Source organism: Balaenoptera borealis (genome assembly GCF_965194805.1).
Source record: "Balaenoptera borealis genome assembly, chromosome: 20".
Lineage (NCBI taxonomy): Eukaryota > Metazoa > Chordata > Mammalia > Artiodactyla > Balaenopteridae > Balaenoptera > Balaenoptera borealis.
In genome coordinates, this window is record NC_138879.1 from 45,649,883 (window position 1) to 45,669,812 (window position 19,930).

Below are 19,930 nucleotides of genomic sequence, written 5' to 3' on the forward strand. Positions count from 1 at the left end.
GTCTGGACTCTGAAGCCTAGCAGTGGAGAGTGACATACAATACCACGCAGCCAGGGAGTGACAGATGCGGATTCAAACCCAGGCCTATATGCTCCAGAGGGCTGGGATTGCCTGCACTCCCTCTTCTCTGTACTGTGGCTGCTCCTCACACACACACCCACACCCCCCGCCCCCCCCCACGCCGTCCCCATTTTGCATCTATCAGCCCTTTCACCCACCAAATACAGCGCATGAAGAGAGAAACTCCAAAGAAAGCAGGAGGAAATGGGAATAGATCCTGGAAGCACTTCCGGACTCATGAGCTTGTCTCCAGGAGAGGTTATCAGAGAGGCAGCACTGTCTCTGGAGGGGTTTCAGCTGGGGTCTCAACTCAGCTGCCCCCTGTGGCTCCCACCTCCTGAAAGCTACTGAGAGACAAGGTGACCTCTGATGTGTGTGACTCTATATTTTGAACAGGCAATACCTGCATATGGTTCAAAAAATAAAGGTTAAAAAAATAACCTGGTTCATTGAAAATCCTCCCTCCCACCCCAATCTCCCTGTTCCCCTTCCCAGGGGCAGGCGGTGTTCTCTGTTTCCTATCCACATATATACAAGCAAATAGGGACACATATTCTCTTTCTTTAGTCCCATTTTTAATACACAAGATGTAGCATAGCCCCGCACACTGTTCTGTGCCTTGCTTTTGTCACCTGACAATATATCTTGGAGATTACTCTGATTCAGTACATAAAGAGCTGCCTTACTCTTAGGTGTCTTTTTATGGTCACAGGCTTCTCGGGAGCTCAGAAGTAATCACATCTGGTTTGATTAGCTTCACATTTCCATTTATGACTTCCCCGCCCAGAGAGGGCAGGAAAGCTCTCCAAGGTCACGCAGCAAGGACTAAGGATGCGCCCTGATTTCTCTCCCCAGCTCGGTCCTCGGCTCCTGGCCCGGGCCACCTCGAGGCTGAGGCTGCCCAAGCAGGGGAAAGAGAGGGAGGGGGGCATCTTTAATTGAAATGCTCTCCGCGCTGCTCCTTTGCAGCCGGCACCTGGCGTTGTGTGGTGCGGATGCGGCCGGCCTGGTGCGCTGGGTGCGCAAGGGGCCGGGGCGGGGGGTGGGGAGCGGCGGAGCGCCCACTTGGGAGCAGGCGAGGCCGGCTGATTTCCCGGGAAATCCGCGCCGCCTGCTTCCTGGTAATGAGCTCCCGGGGCCCGAGGTGAGCTTCCCTAGCTGCTCACACGGCAGCCTCGTGCACCAAAGGAAACGGGGACTTTTTTTCTTCCGTGCTTGACAGCTCATTAGAAGAATTAATTTACTCCAGCGTTTGCAGTTTAAAGGACATTATTTACTGGTTAATTGTTGTTATTACAAAATGTTAAATATCATTATTTATTTCCCAGGCCCTGACTGCTTCTCTGACAGGAATTTATTAGGTGAGACGGGATCACCGGTGGGCACCCCTGTGCTGAGCGGCGTGAAGGCGGGGGGTTCACCCTTGGGCCTAGGTCTCTGGGCAGGGCGGGCACGTGGAGGGGCAGGACGTGAGGGGCTGTCTAGATCCTCCCTGCCCCCCACCCAGGGGGCTTCCTGGAAGCCGCTTCAGCTTTGGGACCCTCTGTTCTGACTGGGCAGCACTCTGCCCTACAGTCTATCAACCATCACCCACATCTCAGTCTGAGGGGCGAGGCTGATTACACTGATATTACAAGTTAGGAACCTGAGGCTCATATATAGGTGACAGGCTGGGTGCTGATGAATGAGATGATCTGGAAAGGAGAGAGCACTGTTGTCTGAGACCCAACACCCAGTCCTGGGAAATGTGGATCTCTGGGGCAGACTGCAAACAATGGCCCTTTAGACAAGGCCTTCAGCTCCACCCTTTCCTGCCCAGGAACCTGCCAGCAGCAAGTCCCCTCAAGGAAAATTTGGAGAACCAAAGGGAGATGAAAAGTACTTTGAAAAAGTATGAAAACGGGCTCAAAGAAGCCATTATTGTTGCTGTGCTGTAAATTATTGCAGAGTTATTTCTGGCTGGCAGCCTGGTTTATTTTAGACCCTACCTCATTTCTTAGGTTATAGGCCCTAATTCCTTGCCTGGTGAGACAGAAAGAGTTGAGCACCACTGGGGTGAATCCTGAACAGATTCAGAAACTATTGTATAACTACAGCTTGAGGAATTTTGCAGATTCCCAGAATACCAGGGCTTGCCATCCTTCAGAGGTCTTCTCCACCTGCCCCTCATTTTATTTTATTGCCATATTAAATTTTAAAGAATTTTATTCATTTTTCAAATAGGTAATTCGTGCCCAAGGTGCAAAATTCAAAAGGCATAAAACGGTATATGGTGAACTGTCTCTCCATTCCTCAGAGGCAGCCAATGTTATCCATTCTTTGTGTTTTACTATATTTAAAAATAGCATTGTTTCCCTTTTCTGTTCATGTAGAAAATACAATTATTCCTGCAGAAGGAAATAAAAATCATATGCAATCCCACTATTCAGAGCTGAATACTGTTAACGTTTTGGTGTATAATCAGTGAGTCTTTTCTCTTTGCACTGACACACATCTCTAGTTACAAACTTGCATAACCTGAGTTTATTACTTGTTTACGTTAAATATTGATTCTTCAGAAATAAAGGTCTGAGAGGATATGTGCTAAATTGATAATTGGTATCTTGAGGAGAGGAACTGGACTGGGTTAGGGTAAGGGGGAACTTTGCTTTGTATTTATTATATGAAATTTAGAATGCAAATATATTTGTACATTACTTCCCCCCAATATTCCAGAATCTGATTTTAAATGACTGCATCCGAAGGCAACTATTCAACCAATCCTTTCTTTCTTTTTTTTGTTTATTTATTTATTTTTGGCTGTGTTGGGTCTTCGTTGCTGCACGTGGGCTTTCTCTAGTTGCAGCAAGCGGGGGCTACCCTTTGTTGCAGTGCGCGGGCTTCTCTTGTTGTGGAGCATGGGCTCTATGATCATGAGCTTCAGTAGTTGCGGCACACGGGCTCAGTAGTTGTGGCTTGTGGGCTCCAGAGCGCAGGCTCAGTAGCCATGGCACACAGGCCTAGTTGCTCCGCGGCATGTGGGATCCTCCCAGACCAGGGATCAAACCCGTGTCCCCTGCATTGGCAGGCGGATTCCTAACCACTGCGCCACCAGGGAAGTCCCATAACCAATCCTTTCTTATTGTGGTTTGAAGATGTTTGCTGGTTTTGCCATTATCAACAAAGCTGGGGTGGACATTTTGTACATCTTTGCACACTCATCCAATGTTTCCTTGGGGCAGTTTCCTAGAAATGGAATTGCTAAAAGGAATGTACACTTTAAGGGCTTTTTGATCCATCATGTCAAATTTCCTTACAGGCTGTTTCAATCTCCCATTCCACCAGCAGTGCCCGCTCCCCACCCACACTTCCAATTTGTTCGGCACAGCACAAGTGTAAGGTTTGTGAGATAGTGGGGCAAAGCCAGGGGAGGCAGGCACAGGTTCTTCTCTGGGTGACGTTCAAGAAGGGGGCAGTGTGTGGTTTGAGAAGCCTGCGCTGGTGCCTCAGACCCCTGGGATGCTGGCAGGAGCCCTGAGGGGACCTCAGCGGCCAAAGTGAAAAGGGGAAGGAGCAAGGAATGAGTGCCAACCCTCAGGCCAGGAGGGCAGGGGCCTCAGCTAGTCCTAATCACAAGGCCTAAGGGTTGTGCATCAAGCACCTGAGTCTGGATCCAGATCCTTCCTCCAGGCGTCCAACCATAGGCTGAGTGTAGCCCCACTGTCTGTGAGGGTCTCAGAGCTAAAGGCACAGCTGAGATGACTCCTCTTAGAGCTCTTGAGCCCTTTAGAGTTACATCCCTCAAGTTTCTGCGGCACATGGAGGACCTTCCAACTCCTGCCTCCTCTAAATGTCACAGACAGTCTTCCCTTTGATTCTAGGTGCCTGTTGCTGCCCAGTTCTTGTGGGTCTCACCTATAGCCTTTGTTCCCTTAGATTCTCTGGCAAGTTGACCCATCCCATTTGGAAGTCTTTGGGAAGAACAAGAGGGACACGAGATGGACTTGTTGAATTAATATTGAAAAGATGGCATTCTGAAAGCGCCCCTCCTCTCTGGAGCCCAGCATCTCCATGGTAGTTGAGGTTTCCTCTTGATGGGGCGAAAAGAGAAAGCCCAAGATTGCATCTCATTGGTGAAATGAATAATACATTTGAAGCATCTCACAAACTGTGTTTGATCCGCCTAAAGCTTCAACCGTTAACGTATTTCTCTTTATTCCCAGCAAGGGAGGGCTGGGAACTGTCAACATTTTCCTTTCTGCCTAATTTGTGCTTTCTCCATCAAGCGAAAAGCAGGGGCTGGGGGAGGGAAGGAGACAGGGAAAGAGGATGGTGGCGGTGGTGGTGACAGCCACTCCCTGAAACAATTCAATGAGCCGCAAGACTGGGGGGTGCTCCCGTGGCCTGGGAACTGCTGGGGTCACTTGGTCAGAGCAGGGGCAGGGGGCGTCTGAGGACAGGGGCTGTGCTCTGGGTGTTGGGCCTGTTTGCAGCGCTGTGTGCCCCTATGAAGTGGATCCTTGGAAGGGCCCGTTTTCATTTCTGGAAATGTTTCTCAGAGGTGAGAAGTTGAGGCTTGCCAGCTGCCAAGCACGGAAGATACTCCCTTCCTCTCATGGGAGGAGCAGAGTAACGGTGTTAAAAACTGCCACTGACTGAGCTCCGGGGCCAGGTGCTGTGCCAGTGTTTAAACCTATAAGCCTTCAGGCACTTCTCAGTTCACTCTGAGGGGTGACCTTAAATTCTAAGGATTTTACCCAAGGTCATACCGCTAGTCAGTGTCAGGCTATCCTGCCCAGAAGTTCACGTTCATTACCACAGTGCTATTCTCCCTCTCAACTAGTCTCTGATACTTTGCCAAACCTGTCTCCTGTTCTGGAGTAGAGAGAAGTGGTTAAGAGCACAGACTCTGGAGATTGGAATCCCTTTTCCTCCTCTTCACCTCTCACTGTGCCTCAGTTTCTTCATGTGTAAAATGGAGATGTTAACAACAGTACCACCCTCATAGGATTGTGGTGAGGATTAAAGAAGTAAATATTCTCAGGTTCTCAGAGCCTGGAGTGTAGGAAGCACTAACTAGGTGTATTTGCCCTTATTCCCAGCTTATTTTACTCCACAGTCAAATTGCAACTCTCCCAACTGATCTTGAACTTATTCCATCTTCCCTCTTGTGACTGCCTGTCTCTGTCCCAATTCACCTTATTTCCCAGCCCCCTTCCTGTGCCCAGCCTGGCTTGAGGCCCCACTGTCACACTCCCCAGGTTCTTGGAGGGCTCCCTGTGATTACCAGAGTTCTGTAGACACGAATTAGATTTCAGCAGGTCTTTTGCCAAATTTCTAACAGGTCCTCTCATACCCATGGACCTTGCTGACGTTCATGGCTCTTTCATCTTCTGCTGTAGCTGGTACGGGAAATGCCCATCCCCTAGGTAACCAGCAGCACACTTTGGCAGGAGGTGGAGCACAGAGAGAGATGGCTTCCCTGGGAGGGAAACAGAGCAGGTAGTCTCCACCGGGGAAGGAACAAGGGACGGAGGATGGAGAGGGATTTTCCTAATAACTCACAATGTGTCTTCCATTCGGAACCATTCATTCCTGTACTTTCACAGGCACCCCCCTCCCTGTGGGAAAGCTATTCATTGTGTCCACCCTCAATCCCTCCCATTGTAGAAGTGTGGAACAGGAGGAAGAAGTCTGCCAAAGCAAGTACTGAAACTAGATTTTGGAGAGGACATCCTTACAGCCTTACAGGTGGTGAGAGGGTGGTTCTAGTGAAGCTGAACCTCTCCCATCAGGGCCAGGCAGGCCCAGTGGTCCCTAGCAGCCTGGCCTGTATGCCTGCCCAGTGTCCCAGAACCCTTCTGTTCAGGCCTGGCATCCCACGGAGGTGGCATTCTGCTCAGCAGCTCAGAGCACAGACGGAAGGGCGGGCATTGCTGAGAATTGATTTGCGGGAGCAGCGGGGGCTTTTTCTTCCTCCCTACTTCCCTGGTCTTTGATCTCCTGTCCTTCCTCACAGTCCCATTTCCTCCCTCCTTCTTCCCTTGATGTCTCCCTTTCTTTCCCTTCAGCAGGATCACAGCAGCTCCCTGGAAGGCAGGTGTGTGTGGTGGGGAGCGGGGTTGGGGGGGATTTTTTGTCCTCTTGCTCCTTCTGACGGGGTGGGGCCTCGCTGCCCAAGGTACCATCCTCCGACCCAAGTTCTGAGAGGCAGGGTCTGGCCACAGTGGAAGGACACACACACATACCTGCACACACACCCGCGTACACACACACACGTGCGCGCGCACACACACACACACACACACCCGCGTACACACACACACACACCCGTGTACACACACACACCTGAAAAGCAAGAGCTGAAACAGAGGGAGGAAAACCAAGAGAGAAAGGGAGAGGCAAAGAGAGAAAGACAGAGACAAGATTCAGAGCTTAGAAAGAGTGAAAGGCAGAGATGGGGAGAGTCAGAGACAACGAAAACGGAGAATTCAGCAAATTAAAAATTTTACAACCATCCTGCAAGTCTGCAAAAATGATCTTCCCTGCGGTCTTTCATTTATCTCATTATCTGACTCCTAATGTGCTTTTTCCCCCTTTTCTTTTCTCGCCACACTTGGTGCAGAATCTTATTAGCTTTTTTTTTTTTTCTCTGGCAGGGCCTTCATATAGTCTTTTTCATTACATTTCCTAATAAAAGCAATCACTAGGACGGCACGGCTGTAGGATTAAAAAGCCACCTCAGCAGCCTCCTGACCAGCAGAGCCAGGACTTGCTGTAGCCTTGTCCACACTGCCAGGGGAGCGGACCAACCCCAGGGGGCCAGGTCAGGGAGGCCCACGCTGTGCTGTGGAATGTTCCGGGACTGGGAGAGGTGTTACAGCAGCCGTGGCAGGTGGACGATGTTATGGGACATGAGAGAACAGAAGACCTGGAGGAGGTGGCCCCTTCCCGGAGCTGTCTCAGAGCAGAAGCCTGAGTCCAGCATCAGCCTGACCCCAGCACTCCAGTTTTGCTCCAGAGCAAAGACTATCTGGGGCCTTTCTCTTTGGACCTTGGCTCACCCTGTAGCAAATTCTTTAGAATATTAGTGATGTCAAGTCTTCATCTTTTGAGAGTAGATTTGATTTTGTTATCCACACTTTTTTGTGTGGTAAAATTCACATAACATAAAATTTACCATTTTATTTATTTTATATTTTTGGCCACATCACGCAGCTTGTGGGATCTTAGTTCCCAGACCAGGGATCAAACCTGGGCCTAGGGACTTCCCTGGTGGTCCGGTGGTTAAGAATCCGCCTGCCAATGCAGGGGACACTGGTTCGAGCCCTGGTCCGGGAAGATCCCACATGCCGTGGAGCAACTAGCCCGTGTGCCACAACTACTGAAGCCTACGCGCCTAGAGCCTGTGCTAGGCAACAAGAGAGGCCACCGCAATGAGAAGCCCGCGCACCGCACGAAGAATAGCCCCCGCTCGCCACAGCTAGACAAAGCCAGCGCGCAGCAATGAAGACCCAACACAGCCAAAAATAAATAAATAAATAATAAAAATAAATTAATTATTTTTAAAAAACCCAAAAACCTGGGCTTCCCTGGTGGCGCAGTGGTTGGGAGTCTGCCTGCCAATGCAGGGGACGCGGGTTCGAGCCCTGGTCTGGGAAGATCCCACGTGCCGCGGAGCAACTGGGCCCGTGAGCCACAATTGCTGAGCCTGCGTGTCTGGAGCCTGTGCTTCGCAACGGGAGAGGCCGCGATAGTGAGAGGCCCGCGCACCGCGATAAGGAGTGGCCCCCGCTTGCCACAACTGGAGAAACCCCTAGCACAGAAACGAAGACCCAACACAGCTATAAATAAATAAATTAAAAAAAAAAAAACAAAAACAAAAACAAAAAAAAACCCAAAAACCTGGGCCTATGGCAGTGAAAGTGCCAAGTCCTAACCACTGAACCACCAGGGAATTCCCTATTTTTATTTTTAAATTTACCATTTTAACCATTTCAAGTGTACAGTTCAGTGGCATTAAGTACATTTACATAGTTGTGCAACCATCACCACCGTCCAGAACATTTTCATAATCCCAAGGGGAACTCTGTACACATTAAAGAGTAATTCCCATTCCCTCCTCCCTCATCTGCTGGCACCCACCATTCTACTTTCTGTCTCTGTGAACTTGACTGCTCTGGGTACCTCATATAAGTGGTATCATATAGTATTTGTCCTTTTGTGACTGGCTTATTTCACTTAGCTTAATGTCTTTAAGGTTCATCCATGTTGCAGCATGTGTTAGGAATTTCATTCCTTTTTAAGGTTGAATAATATTCCATTGCATGAATATACCATATTTGGTTTATTCCACGCTAAAAAAACCCAAACATTTCTATCCACAGGAGGAAAGTGAAAAGAGAAAACCCACCCAGAGTCCCATCATATTAACATAACAATTCTTCCTTTTGTGTGTTTCTCTCTTTCTTTTGCTAATAATTGAACAATCTTGTCCTCCAAGGACCATTCCAGAGCACTCTGAGAAAGCAGCTTGGCAGAGGATTTGGTACTTGGAAAGGGGCAAAAGTTACCAGGAAACAGGTCTGATAAATCAAGTTACGGGAAAAGAAGGAACCCCCTATAAAGTAACATGACATTTTATTGCCCCAGGTTATAAACTGGCCCTGAAAGTATTTCACACATCACCCTTCAAGATGATTTGGGCCGCACACAGAGTGCCACTGGATTAACAACGCAAGCTCTCAAGGGGGAGACTTTGAAGAGAACAATGGTCATTTGGAAATATTTGGTTTAGTACTTTAAAAAATACACGCACAAAAAAATCAAATTAAAAGCAACTTTGAAATGGCTTGTTGATCTGGGAACCACTGAGGCCATCCCTGGTTAACTGCTTCATTTCTCAGGCGCTTGGTCAGGGCTGTTGGTGTTGGTCCCAACCAGCATATCTCAAAGACCAGAGGGCATCACAGATTTAGGAGACCAGCAAGGGAAGGTATTATTGTATAGTGTGCGTGTCAGTTCCAGCAGGGCGTCTCCAATCTCAGCCACTGGTTGTGTTAATAATGACAATGCCTTGTATCTGTGTAGTCCTTTGGAAACCTTTACCTTTCATTTCTTTCCACATTCCTCCAGGACCCCCTTGCTCTAAGTCTCTGCTAGCCTCTCTGTCCCTTTCCCGACCCCAGAAGATAGCAGATTCTGCTTAGGGAGAGTAGAAGTTACAAAGACAGCCTCACGGACATCTTTTCCTTCCCTCATCTTGTGTCAGAGCTCCTGAAATGAACCGCTACTTTCCTTCTCTCTATATAAATAGAAAGTATTTGTTTTCCACGTGGCCTTAAAAGCTAGATCTTTTCCTTACACACACACACACACAGACACACACACACACCCTCTCTGCTCTACCAATATCAGCCTTTTTGAGACCACTCTTTCTCTTTCTGAGAAGCTGCCTCCTCCCATCAGTGCTCCAGGGGGCTTTTATTTTTCTTTTATTCTCAGCTCTCTATCAATCAAGAGGAGGGGGAAACACTTCATCTGAACCCTTGGTGAGCAAGAGCAACAACCAACAGCTCCCGAGGCAGTGGGAACTTCATTTCCAGTGTTGACGTTTATAAATGTGGCACAGAAAACCAGTAGGGACTAGAATAAATCAAACAGCTTCTCCAAAGGTCCCCGGGGGCTGCTTTAGAATTTCTTCCCATTGGGGGTCATGCTCCTTCTCTTTCTTTGCAGAGGATGGGGTGGGGAATGCTATGGTTTGCAACATGGAATGAACCACATTCTTGCCCATTCTCCATATAAGCGCTGAGCCCAGCACCCAGGATGCTCTGCAGCAAGACCATTGGGCCTGTCTCTGGATGTAGAGAAAGGCTTGGGGCTTGAAATCCTGGCTGGGGGTTGGAATGTGGGCTCTGTCACTTACCAGCTATCAGTTTCCTCATCTGCAAAATAGGGGTAAAAATGCCTGCCCTGCCCACCTCCCAGGGCTGTTGTGAAGATTCAATGAGATGTCTATAAAGTGAGGGCCCTTATGCAATGTAGCGAAGGGTTATTAAGGAGCAATGATAAGAACCAGGGTTGTCCAGACCCCCCAGGGTGTCCAGAGAGCTTTCTGGATGGTTTCCAGGCAGACCTCTCTCAGCCTATTCCATGAACCTCGGCTTTCTCTTTTCCTTTAAGAATTCTGGGCAAGGAGCACTGATAGTCTGTTCCAAACACAGCTGGACTCTTCCCAATGTATTTTCTAAGCCTTTCCTTCTTCTGCCCCTCCAAATATCAAGAAAATAAAGGTGGACAAATATGATAGGTGGAGGGAGGGAGACAGAGAGAGAGAGAGGCTGAGAGAACGAGGGTTCCAAGGATGAGGCAGGAAGGCAGGAAGCAGGAGCAGTTGCCTAATACTCTCCATGTCACTGGGAACTCATCATGGATCATTTCAAGGTTCTGTACGAGACCCTGCTCAGTGAGATGAGACCCAGAGTGGGTCCTGAAATCCCACTCCCTTTATATTCCCTACATTTCCAGGTGTTGCACACCATCTTTCACCTGTTTTCTGGCCCTTCTGTGGATTTTGATCCTACCAAGGCCAAACCCTGCCTGCGGTTGGGAGCTTAGGTGCAGGCAGGATGCTGACTATGTCCAGAGTCTGTCCCTGAGCCCCCTCAGGACAGCGATTATCTGTACAGTGTTTTCTTCTAAGCCTTTTCCTATATAACAAGATTCCACTCAGCTTCATTCCCCAGAGGCAACTAGTGTTGCAAGTTTCTTGCTATCCTTATAGAGAGAAAACTGATTTTCTTTAAATATTTGTTCAACACTTTATTTAAAGGGATTAGGTGCTGCAAAGAGGAAGGTTGAACAGAGGACCATGTTTCTTCATTGTTCTGAGCAATTCAGCTCTGGTGGGCAGTTGCATGCCCCATTATTTAAAACAAAAACTGTGAAGTAAGTAGGACCCACTCTCAGGTGAAGGCAGTTAACCTGGGTGATGGGGTGGGGTCTACACCTGCATCTTATCAAAATAGTTTTCCTTTTATACAAATAGAGTGATTCTCTAAAAGGCATCTGGTCAGCGAAATTCCCTTCTTATTCCAGTCATGATGATGCTTTAGTGTCCCATGTATACTGGCCCTTCAGCCAAGGCTGGCTGGTCCACCCCTAAATCTGACTCTCATGGTGGCTATTACGAGATTCCCACTCTTGTTGTCCTCTGAGGAAGGTGGTCATTTTTGTTGACAATTGCCTTTTTTTTTTTTCCACTCGTTATCTGAGGAGGAATGGGACAGGGGAGTGTAAATGGAGGACATATGAAGGGGCGATGTATTTTGGATACTAGTAATCTGATTGCAGCTGAGTTTGGAAGCCTGGTTATGGCAGGCTGAGTTATTTGGACCAACTATACCAGTAAAAGCAACTAAAAGTGATAGATAAAATATCAAAAACACCTTAAAAGCCCCAAAGAGTTGATAAAATAGTAAGGAATTAATGGGCCAACATGGAAGAGAAAACCAGAGCAGAGAAACCACTTTTCCCTGAAACAGCCCAGCTGTCCTAGCAAATCTGAACATTCATTTTAATCACCTGGAAGAGGGAGGGGTTAGAATTCCAAGCTCAGTGCCTTCACATGGTGGAGAGTCTAATAGAAGATCCTTTTTTCAATACACTGAGACCCCAAATGGCTACATTATCAGGGTAAGGGTGGACTGAAGTACTCCAGCCCAGGTTCACATTGCCTGGGTGATCCAGGGAGCCTAAGATCCAGAACTTGTTTAGATAGCTCAGGACTGGTGGTGCCCCTGATGCCTGGCAGAAGTAAGCACACTCTTCTCTAGAGAAAGACTCCTTCATACTCAAATTATTCCTATTTTATTTGGAACAATATATAATAAATAATAATTTGTTCAAGTGCAGTCACCAGAACTTGGTTAAAGAGAGAGGAGCCTACAAGAAAATAAGGCTCCATGAGTGAGAATCATAGAAACAAGAGACAAACGAGAAACAGCTGAGGGGGACTTCCCTGGTGGTCCAGTGGCTAAGGCTCTGCACTCCCAATACAGGGGGCCCGGGTGCCATTCCTGGTCAGGGAACTGGATCTCACATGCTGCAACTAAGAGTTTGCATGCCACAATGAAGATCCCACGTGCCACAACTAAGATCCGGCGGAGTCAAATAAATAAATGTTAAAAAAAGAAGAAAAACAGCAGAGACTTCACAATTAGAATGATCAGATGTAGACTATAGCGAATTCCCTGGCAGTCTAGTGGTTAGAAGACGAGGTTTCACTGCCGGGGGCCTGGGTTCAGTCCCTGGTCAGGGAACTAAGATCCTGCAAGACACGCAGCATGGCCAAACAACAACAACAACAACAAAAGATGTAGACTATAAATAATGCTTCCTGTGGTCAAAGAAATAAAAGACAAGCCTGAAAATATTTACAGGGAATAAGAAATTGTGTAAGGTGACAAAATGAATTTTAAAAATATAGAAATTCTAAAAAAGAAAAAATCCATAGGAACTGCAATTGAAACACAACCCATTAATTTATTTTTTAATTTTTAAAAGAAAATATTTATTTATTTGGCTGTGCTGGGTCTTAGCTGCGGGATCTTTTTTTTTTTTTCACACACACACACTGTATTTTATTTTTACAAGAGATAAATAGACTGACACCAAGCATTGTACATGGATGACCACAACAAAAGCAACAATGATTGCAATTACCAAACATGAAACACACTCATACTATGTCATAATATTGACATTCAGTCCAGTATTCCCCCACTGTAACAGCTCCTTTACTTTGCAGTGAAAATTGATTTGTATATTCTTTGCCTCTGAGTCCTTGTTGGATTTTTTTTTTTTTAATTCAGACAGAAAGTCACAAAAATTATACTCCTCCTCATCAGTTCACTCAGTCCCATGTAATTAATTTTTTTTTTTTTTTCATCTTAGCTGCGGGATCTTTAGTTGCAGCCTGTGAACTCTTAGTTGCAGCAAGTGGGATCTAGTTCCCTGGCCAGGGATTGAACCTGGGCCCCCTGCATTGGGAGTGTGGAGTCTTAACCACTGGACCACCAGGGAAGTCCCACAACTCATTAATTTAAAAGCATCTTAGATGCAGTGGAACAGAGAATTAGCAAAGTAAAAGGTAATAGTGAGAAATTGCCCAGAATGCAGCACTGAGAGAAAAAAAGGGAGGAGGGAATAGGGAAGATAAGAGACACAGTGGACAGAGGCCTGATACGTGTTTAATTAACATTCCAAAAAGAGAGGAAAGAACAAATAGGGCAGAGGCAAATATCTGAGAAGAGATAATGGCTGAGCAGTTTCCAGAACTGATAAAAGACACTAGTCCACAGATTTAAGAGGCCAGTAAATCCCAAGCATGAAAGTCCTGTTTAAATCAGCAGCCAGATGAGAAAGGAGGGAGTGGTACAGCTGAGTTTCCTTCCCAGCCCCAGCAGGCTAAACCTCCATAAAGCCTCCCACCAAGAAGCAGAGCCCTGTGGCTTTGGTACCTAATATTCCCTGGCTCCTTTAGGCCTTTCTCCCTCTTCCACTGCCTTGAGGCCTCTCCTCCAACCGGGCCCTGGTATCATACCATCCATCCACAGAGGCCTTCCCTCAAACCTCTCCTTCTCTCTTGATCTCAAGGGAAGAAAGGGGGCCCAAGGCAGAAACAGAAAAAAGAACAGAAGAATAAGAACCAGTGAGAAAGCAGAGTACGAGATGAACGTTGCAGGCATTAACGCTCAGGAGATGTGCTAGACTGGTTTGGGGGGCAGCCTGGAGGTCACAAGCAGAAAATGGGAATTGAAGATGACTTAGAAGTTGCTGTCTAGAATTCTGCTTCCCTTCCCTTCCCTCCTTTCCCTCAGGCTTCCCTCTGATTCTCTGCCACTATGACTCTGCGTCTGGCAGTATATTGTGGGGAGGACCTGAACTCCCATATCCATCTGCCTTCCCTAACAAACAGCAACATCTGCAGAGGTGGGAGAGGGGAAGACAATATCTCCCTGAAAACTGGAGAATACCAGAGAGCTGAACCCCTGGAGTTAATCTTTCTGCACACTACCGAATTTTAGTTGCTATTTGTCACCTGTCAAGCCAGCCCAATTCATGCAAAAGCTACTTTTCTTTTCCTGCCCCCAATTCTCACTCCTCCCTGCAACTCCCCACCCCAGAGTTTCCTGATATCCAGGCTATGAAGCATAAGAAAGACGTGGAAAAGAGAGGAAGGGGAGATTCCTGACAGAGGATTCATATGCAGTCTCCATTCCAGACACACCCTCACCTCCTAGGAGCAGAACTGGGACACCAATTCTCAACACTCTTTGATTTGCCATTTCCCTCAATGCCTGCTGAGCTTTAATGGGACCTTCTCCAAAAGCCTAGTGGTGGAGGGGACTTCCCTGGTGGTTCAGTGGCTAAGACTCCACAATCCCAATGCAGGGGGCCCGGGGTTCGATCCCTGGTCAGGGAACTAGGTCCTGCATGCCGCAACAAAGACCCGACGCAGCCAAATAAATAAATATTTTATAAAAAACAAACAAACAAAAGCCTAGTGGTGGAAATATACCCACTCAGATACACATACATGTAAATACAGCTACTTAATGAACACCTGGGTATATCTTAGAGCACCACAGTCAGATGAGTGTGCAAATATGCACACATATTTATATAGAGCTGGGGTAGAAAGCCCTCAAGACAAGATTAAGAAGATTCCATTGTTCATCTTCAGGGATGTTTTCCCTTAAGACAATGAAAACCTCTTCTCCCTCATTTTTATTGAATTTCCTCTCATCCCAGGGAGGTCTGAGAGCATCCTTTCATAGGTAGATCCCCAGTGCTTAGGCTAAATGATGATTTAATATTTTCTCAGAGGTTTCAGCCCAATTTCCAGGACTTTCCTTATTTCCTCCCTCCCCTGGAGACTGTTTAGTAGTTGGACTCTTGTATCAGAGTTGAGCAGAGTTGACCCTAATATTTGCCATTTAACAAACACAAAACAAAGGCACGGCAGGAAGCAGAAGTCAGGGTCTCTGGGGATTCCACCCCCTACCTCCTGGCTTGAAGGAGGGTACTGTCCTCAGCAACTCACAGAAGACACTGTCAGCCTTTGATAAACTTGCTGCGCAAGTCCAGAACAGACCTCTCACCTCCCTGAACACCTGATACCAGCAGGCTAGAGAGCCACATGTCTAAGGTGTCTGTGACAGCCAGAGAAACCCATTGTCTATTCAGCAAACAAGTGTGGGTGATTTTCTGTCCCATATGCCTCCTACACACCAGAGAATACTATGCAGCCATCAGGAAGAATGTGCCAGCCCCGGATGACTCAGGTGGAAGCCAAGATATAGGAAATGGAAATAGCAAGGTGCTGTATAGTATGTTACTTCTGAGATTAAAAAAAAAAAGGAATATACCATATAAGTATGTTTGTATACCCATAGAACATCTCTGGAAGCATACAAAAGAAAATAGTGACAGTATTTCATGTGGTGAGGAGCAGGAAATGGCTGAGGATAGGGTGGGAAGGAGAATTCCTTTTTGTAGTGTTTTCTTTTGAACCTTTTCATTGTTGTTCCTTATATCTGTATTACCTATAAAAATGACAATCAAAAGAAGACCCTTCTCCTTAAGGAGCTTAGGGTGAAGGCAGACATGCAGACACTTATCAATATAGTATCCTCTGCTCGTTGTTATCATGGAGATGAAGACAGGGTAGGAAGGGACTATAGGAGAGAGGTCATCCAAGTCAGCCTGCGGGTGTGTGAGGGATTTGGGATCATCATAGGGAACACTGGAACCTCTCTCAGCTCAGCCTTGCCAGGGCCTAAAGTGCACAGTGAGAAGGGACCCGCGGTCGAACTGCAGGAGCAGACAGAGGCCAGAACGCCTACTGCCTTGCGTGCCAAGCTAAGAAGTTGCGATTTTATCCTAATGGGAAATAGCCAACTATTAAAGAATTTTCAGCCGGGGAGTGACCTGTTCAGATTTGCTGTTTAGAGAGAGGATTCTGGCAGGAACACGGAAGGATAGATTACGAGGGGCAAGGATGGGGTGGAGAGACTGCTTATGAGGTTAATGCAAGAATCTAGGTGAAGGAAGGCAGATGGACGACCTGGGGCAAAGGGAGTGGGGATGGAGGAGAGGGATGAAAGCTGAGACGTGCAATAGGTCCGAAATGTGTACGGAGACCACGTACAGATCCAGCTTTGCTGCTCTTGGTTTTCTCATGCTGGCATCCTCTGCACATTCTGCCCTAAACACCCTCAGCAGCTGGCAGGATGGGTCTGGAGGGGCCACTTCCTGGTCGGCCTGCCTGTCTCCTTGCCCCAGGCTCCAGCTCCTTGGCAAAGAGGTGCAGAGGAAAGAGAACAGAAGCTTCTCCCTAGTCATTCAACTCCCAGGTCTCTCTTATTTATTCCGTGCTCTCTCTCTCTCACGATTCAGGTCCTCTCATTATTTCTGAGCTGTACAGCTTGCTGCTTCCCTGGCTCGGCTCTCCCACCCCTGTCTGCGAAGTGTCAATCAAACCATCAGATGAGCAGTTCAGCCTTACATCCTCCGCGGCTCTGCCCCAGGACACAGCGGCAATTGCTGACACATGGCAGCAGTGTAGGGCTGCTGGCTCTCCCTTTAATGGTCTTCCGATCCAGAATGGGTGTTAATAGGGAATTTGAGGGGATCGTTTCTCTCTACCTGCTCCTATCAGGATGGCCACAAGGATGGGCAACCCTGAGAGAGAGGGGCAGCCTTCAGAAGCCGGTTTGCTTTTCATTTGAAGGTTGGACCATGGCCAGTGTCTGCTTTCAGAGGAGTCGTTTGAAATTCTTAACAAGAAGCAGAATGCTTGAGTCCAGGAATCCAGGGCAGGCTTGTGAAGTAGGGATGGGGAAATGGAATTGTTATTTTATTTCTGAAGTTATATTATATTAAACAAAGAAGATGTGGGATACAGAGCTGCTTTGTAGCTTCCCCGGAGGACGAACAATAAGAAATGTCGGGGGGTGGGGTGGGGTGGGGGGCAGCTGGGGAAAACTGAACAATAAGAAATGTCGGGGGGTGGGGTGGGGTGGGGGGCAGCTGGGGAAAACTGAGATTAGAACAAAGAAAGAACTTCCCCAGGCCCCGGAACCGGTGACCGGGAAGATATGAAGCATCTGCTTCCTCAGGGGATTTCTCCTTTTCCTTTTACAAATTATGAATGGAAGTGCAATTTTTATAGAATATGGGAATTAATGAGCATTAAGCTCAATCACCTTGCCAAATTCTCTTTAGATCTTTGATACACACACACGTAACTTGTTGTGATCCGTGTGTGGCTATTTGTGTTCTGCTTCTCTTCCTCAGTATGATTTCATATACACAGGTCTGCGGAGCCCTCTGTCCTCACACTTGTCATTTTGAATCCTACCTAGTATTCCATTGTGTCGACGGGCCAGAGTTTGTTCAGCTGTCCCCCGTGGCTGGGTTGTTTCCCATTTTTTTTATATTATAAAAGCACAACTAGGAATGTCTTCATACAAATGCCTTTTTCTTCCCTTGGATATTTCCTTGGGGTATAGTTCCCCAAGTCGAATTTCTAGGTCAGAAGGTTTGAACCATTTTATCGCCCCAGAGCTCTCCAGAAAGCCCAGACAATCTGAGTTGCCACCCTACTCTCTCTCTGTCCCCACTGTATTGACAGATTTTATCATTTTTATTTATTGTTGCTCATTTCATAGGCACGTAATCATACCTTGACGTTATTTAATTCCCATTTCTTTCATTGCTAGTGACACGGGGTACATTTCCACGTGAGGATTTATTGTCTGCTTCTCCTTTGTGTAAACTGTTCATCTCCTCTGACATCTTATCAAGAGAAATCCAAAGGCTGACCTTATATATTTATATCAAGCCTTTACATACTTAAATAGTCCATTTTTCTCAGTTATGTCTGCCACTTTTTACCGTAAGGAAGCTGTCCCATCGTGAGGTGGATGCTATCTTGTCCCATGTGGGTGAGGGGTCGGGGAGAGTTGAGGTGACTTCTGGATCCTAGAGAAATATTTTTCAGAAGAAAAAGAAATGCCAATCGTATGGCGCCCCCTCTCTGGGCCCCTATCTTCCTAGGAAAGGAAGCCTGGGCTGAAAGAACAGCTAGTTGCCAAGGCCACTCTGGAGGATTCTTTGCTAGGGCTAAGCATCTTCCTATGGTCACATGGATGTCCTGATCTATTATTTTCTCCCACTCACAGTATGGCCATGAGAGAAACAGCAAAATAATTCAAATCAGAATCATCACTACAAGTCTGACTACTCCTTGGTATAGCACAGTGGTTAAGGGAACAGGTTTTGGAACAGGCAAACCGAGGTTCACACCTCAGTGCCTATGTTTACCAGGTGTGTGGCTTTGGGCAAGTTATAACCTCTGTAAGCCTTCAAGTCTTTGGCTGTAAAGTGGTGTTTCAGTTATGGCTGCATAAAAAACTACTTCAAATCTTCGCAGCTAAAAACAACAACTGTTTTATTCTATCTCATGACTTTGTAGGTCAGGAGTTCAGATGGGTCTTGGCTGGATGAGTCTTCTGCTCCACGTGGCATTAACTGGGTCACTCAGTGGTATTTAGCTGGTGGCTGGGCTGGGATGGAGGGTCCAAGATTGCTTCACTCTTATGTCTGGCTCTCCGTGTAGTCTCAGGGCCTCTCCACGTGGTCTCTCCAACAGGTGGTTGGACTAACATGGAGGCTCAGGGGTCCAAGAGTGGGTGTTCCAAGACAAGAAGAGGAAGCTGCTTTTAAGGCTTGGGCCAGAAAGTGTCCCAGTGTCACTTCCACCATATTCTATAGGTCAAGCAGTCACAGAGCCTGTGATGGGAAGAGTGACCAAGAATTGGGAGCCATCTTTAATGTGCCAAAAGTGGGTATAAAAATATTTACACCTAGGACTGTGAGGATTAAACTAGATAATGCATGCAGAGGTTGATTTATCAGGAAGCTAATGAAACTTCAACCACAGGGCTCCTCAATTGCACAATCTCTTCCAAATCCTAGCACCTAATTTTGTATTCACAATTTTTCTTTTCCTTTTCTGTTTTTTTTCTTTCTTTCTTTCTTTCTTTTGTTCCACCAGGTCTTAGTTGCGGCCGGAGGCTCCTCACTTGCAGCTCCAGGGCTCTTTAGTTGCAGTTCACCAGCTCCTTAGTTGCGGCACATGGACTCCTTAGTTGCAGCTTGTGGGATCTAGTTCCCTGAGCAGGGATCGAACCTGGGCCCCCTGCATTGGGAGCACGAAGTCTTATCCACTGCACCACCAGGGAAGTCCCTCTTTTCCTTTCCTTACAGAGGCCCCCCCCCCCCAAATTGTATAAGAATTAGGCCTGGGCTTCCCTGGTGGCACAGAGGTTAAGAATCCGCCTGCCAATGCAGGAGACACAGGTTTGAGCCCTGGTCCGGGAAGATCCCACATGCCGCGGAGCAACTAAGCGCCTGCGCCACAACTACTGAGCCTGTGCTCTAGAGCCCACGAGCCACACCTACTGAGCCCGTGTGCCACAACTACTGAAGCCTGCACGCCTAGAGCCCATGCTCTGCAACAAGAGAAGCCACGGCAATGAGAAGCCAGTGCACCGCAACGAAGAGTAGCCCTTGCTCGCCGCAACTAGAGAAGGCCCGTGTGCAGCAACAAAGACCCGACGCAGCCAAAAATAAATAAAAATAAAAATTAAAAAATTAAAAAAAATAAAAAGAATTAGGCCTTATGAATCCCAGCTCTGTCCCACACGCATGCGAGAGTACTCATTTAGCATACTGCCCTGCACAGAGGGAGCCCTCACTCCAGGGGCCCTCACACCCTAGGCAGATGCCTGGTCCCCTTCTGTGCCTCAGGAGACGGCTC

At 47.3% G+C, this 19,930-nt stretch overlaps 1 protein-coding gene across 5 annotated transcripts in view; it reads right to left on the reverse strand.

Annotated features, from left to right (window-relative positions):
* The window catches only part of SEZ6 (seizure related 6 homolog), a 98,064-nt gene that overhangs the window by 57,566 nt on the left and 20,568 nt on the right, over positions 1–19,930 (reverse strand). The window lies entirely within an intron of this gene.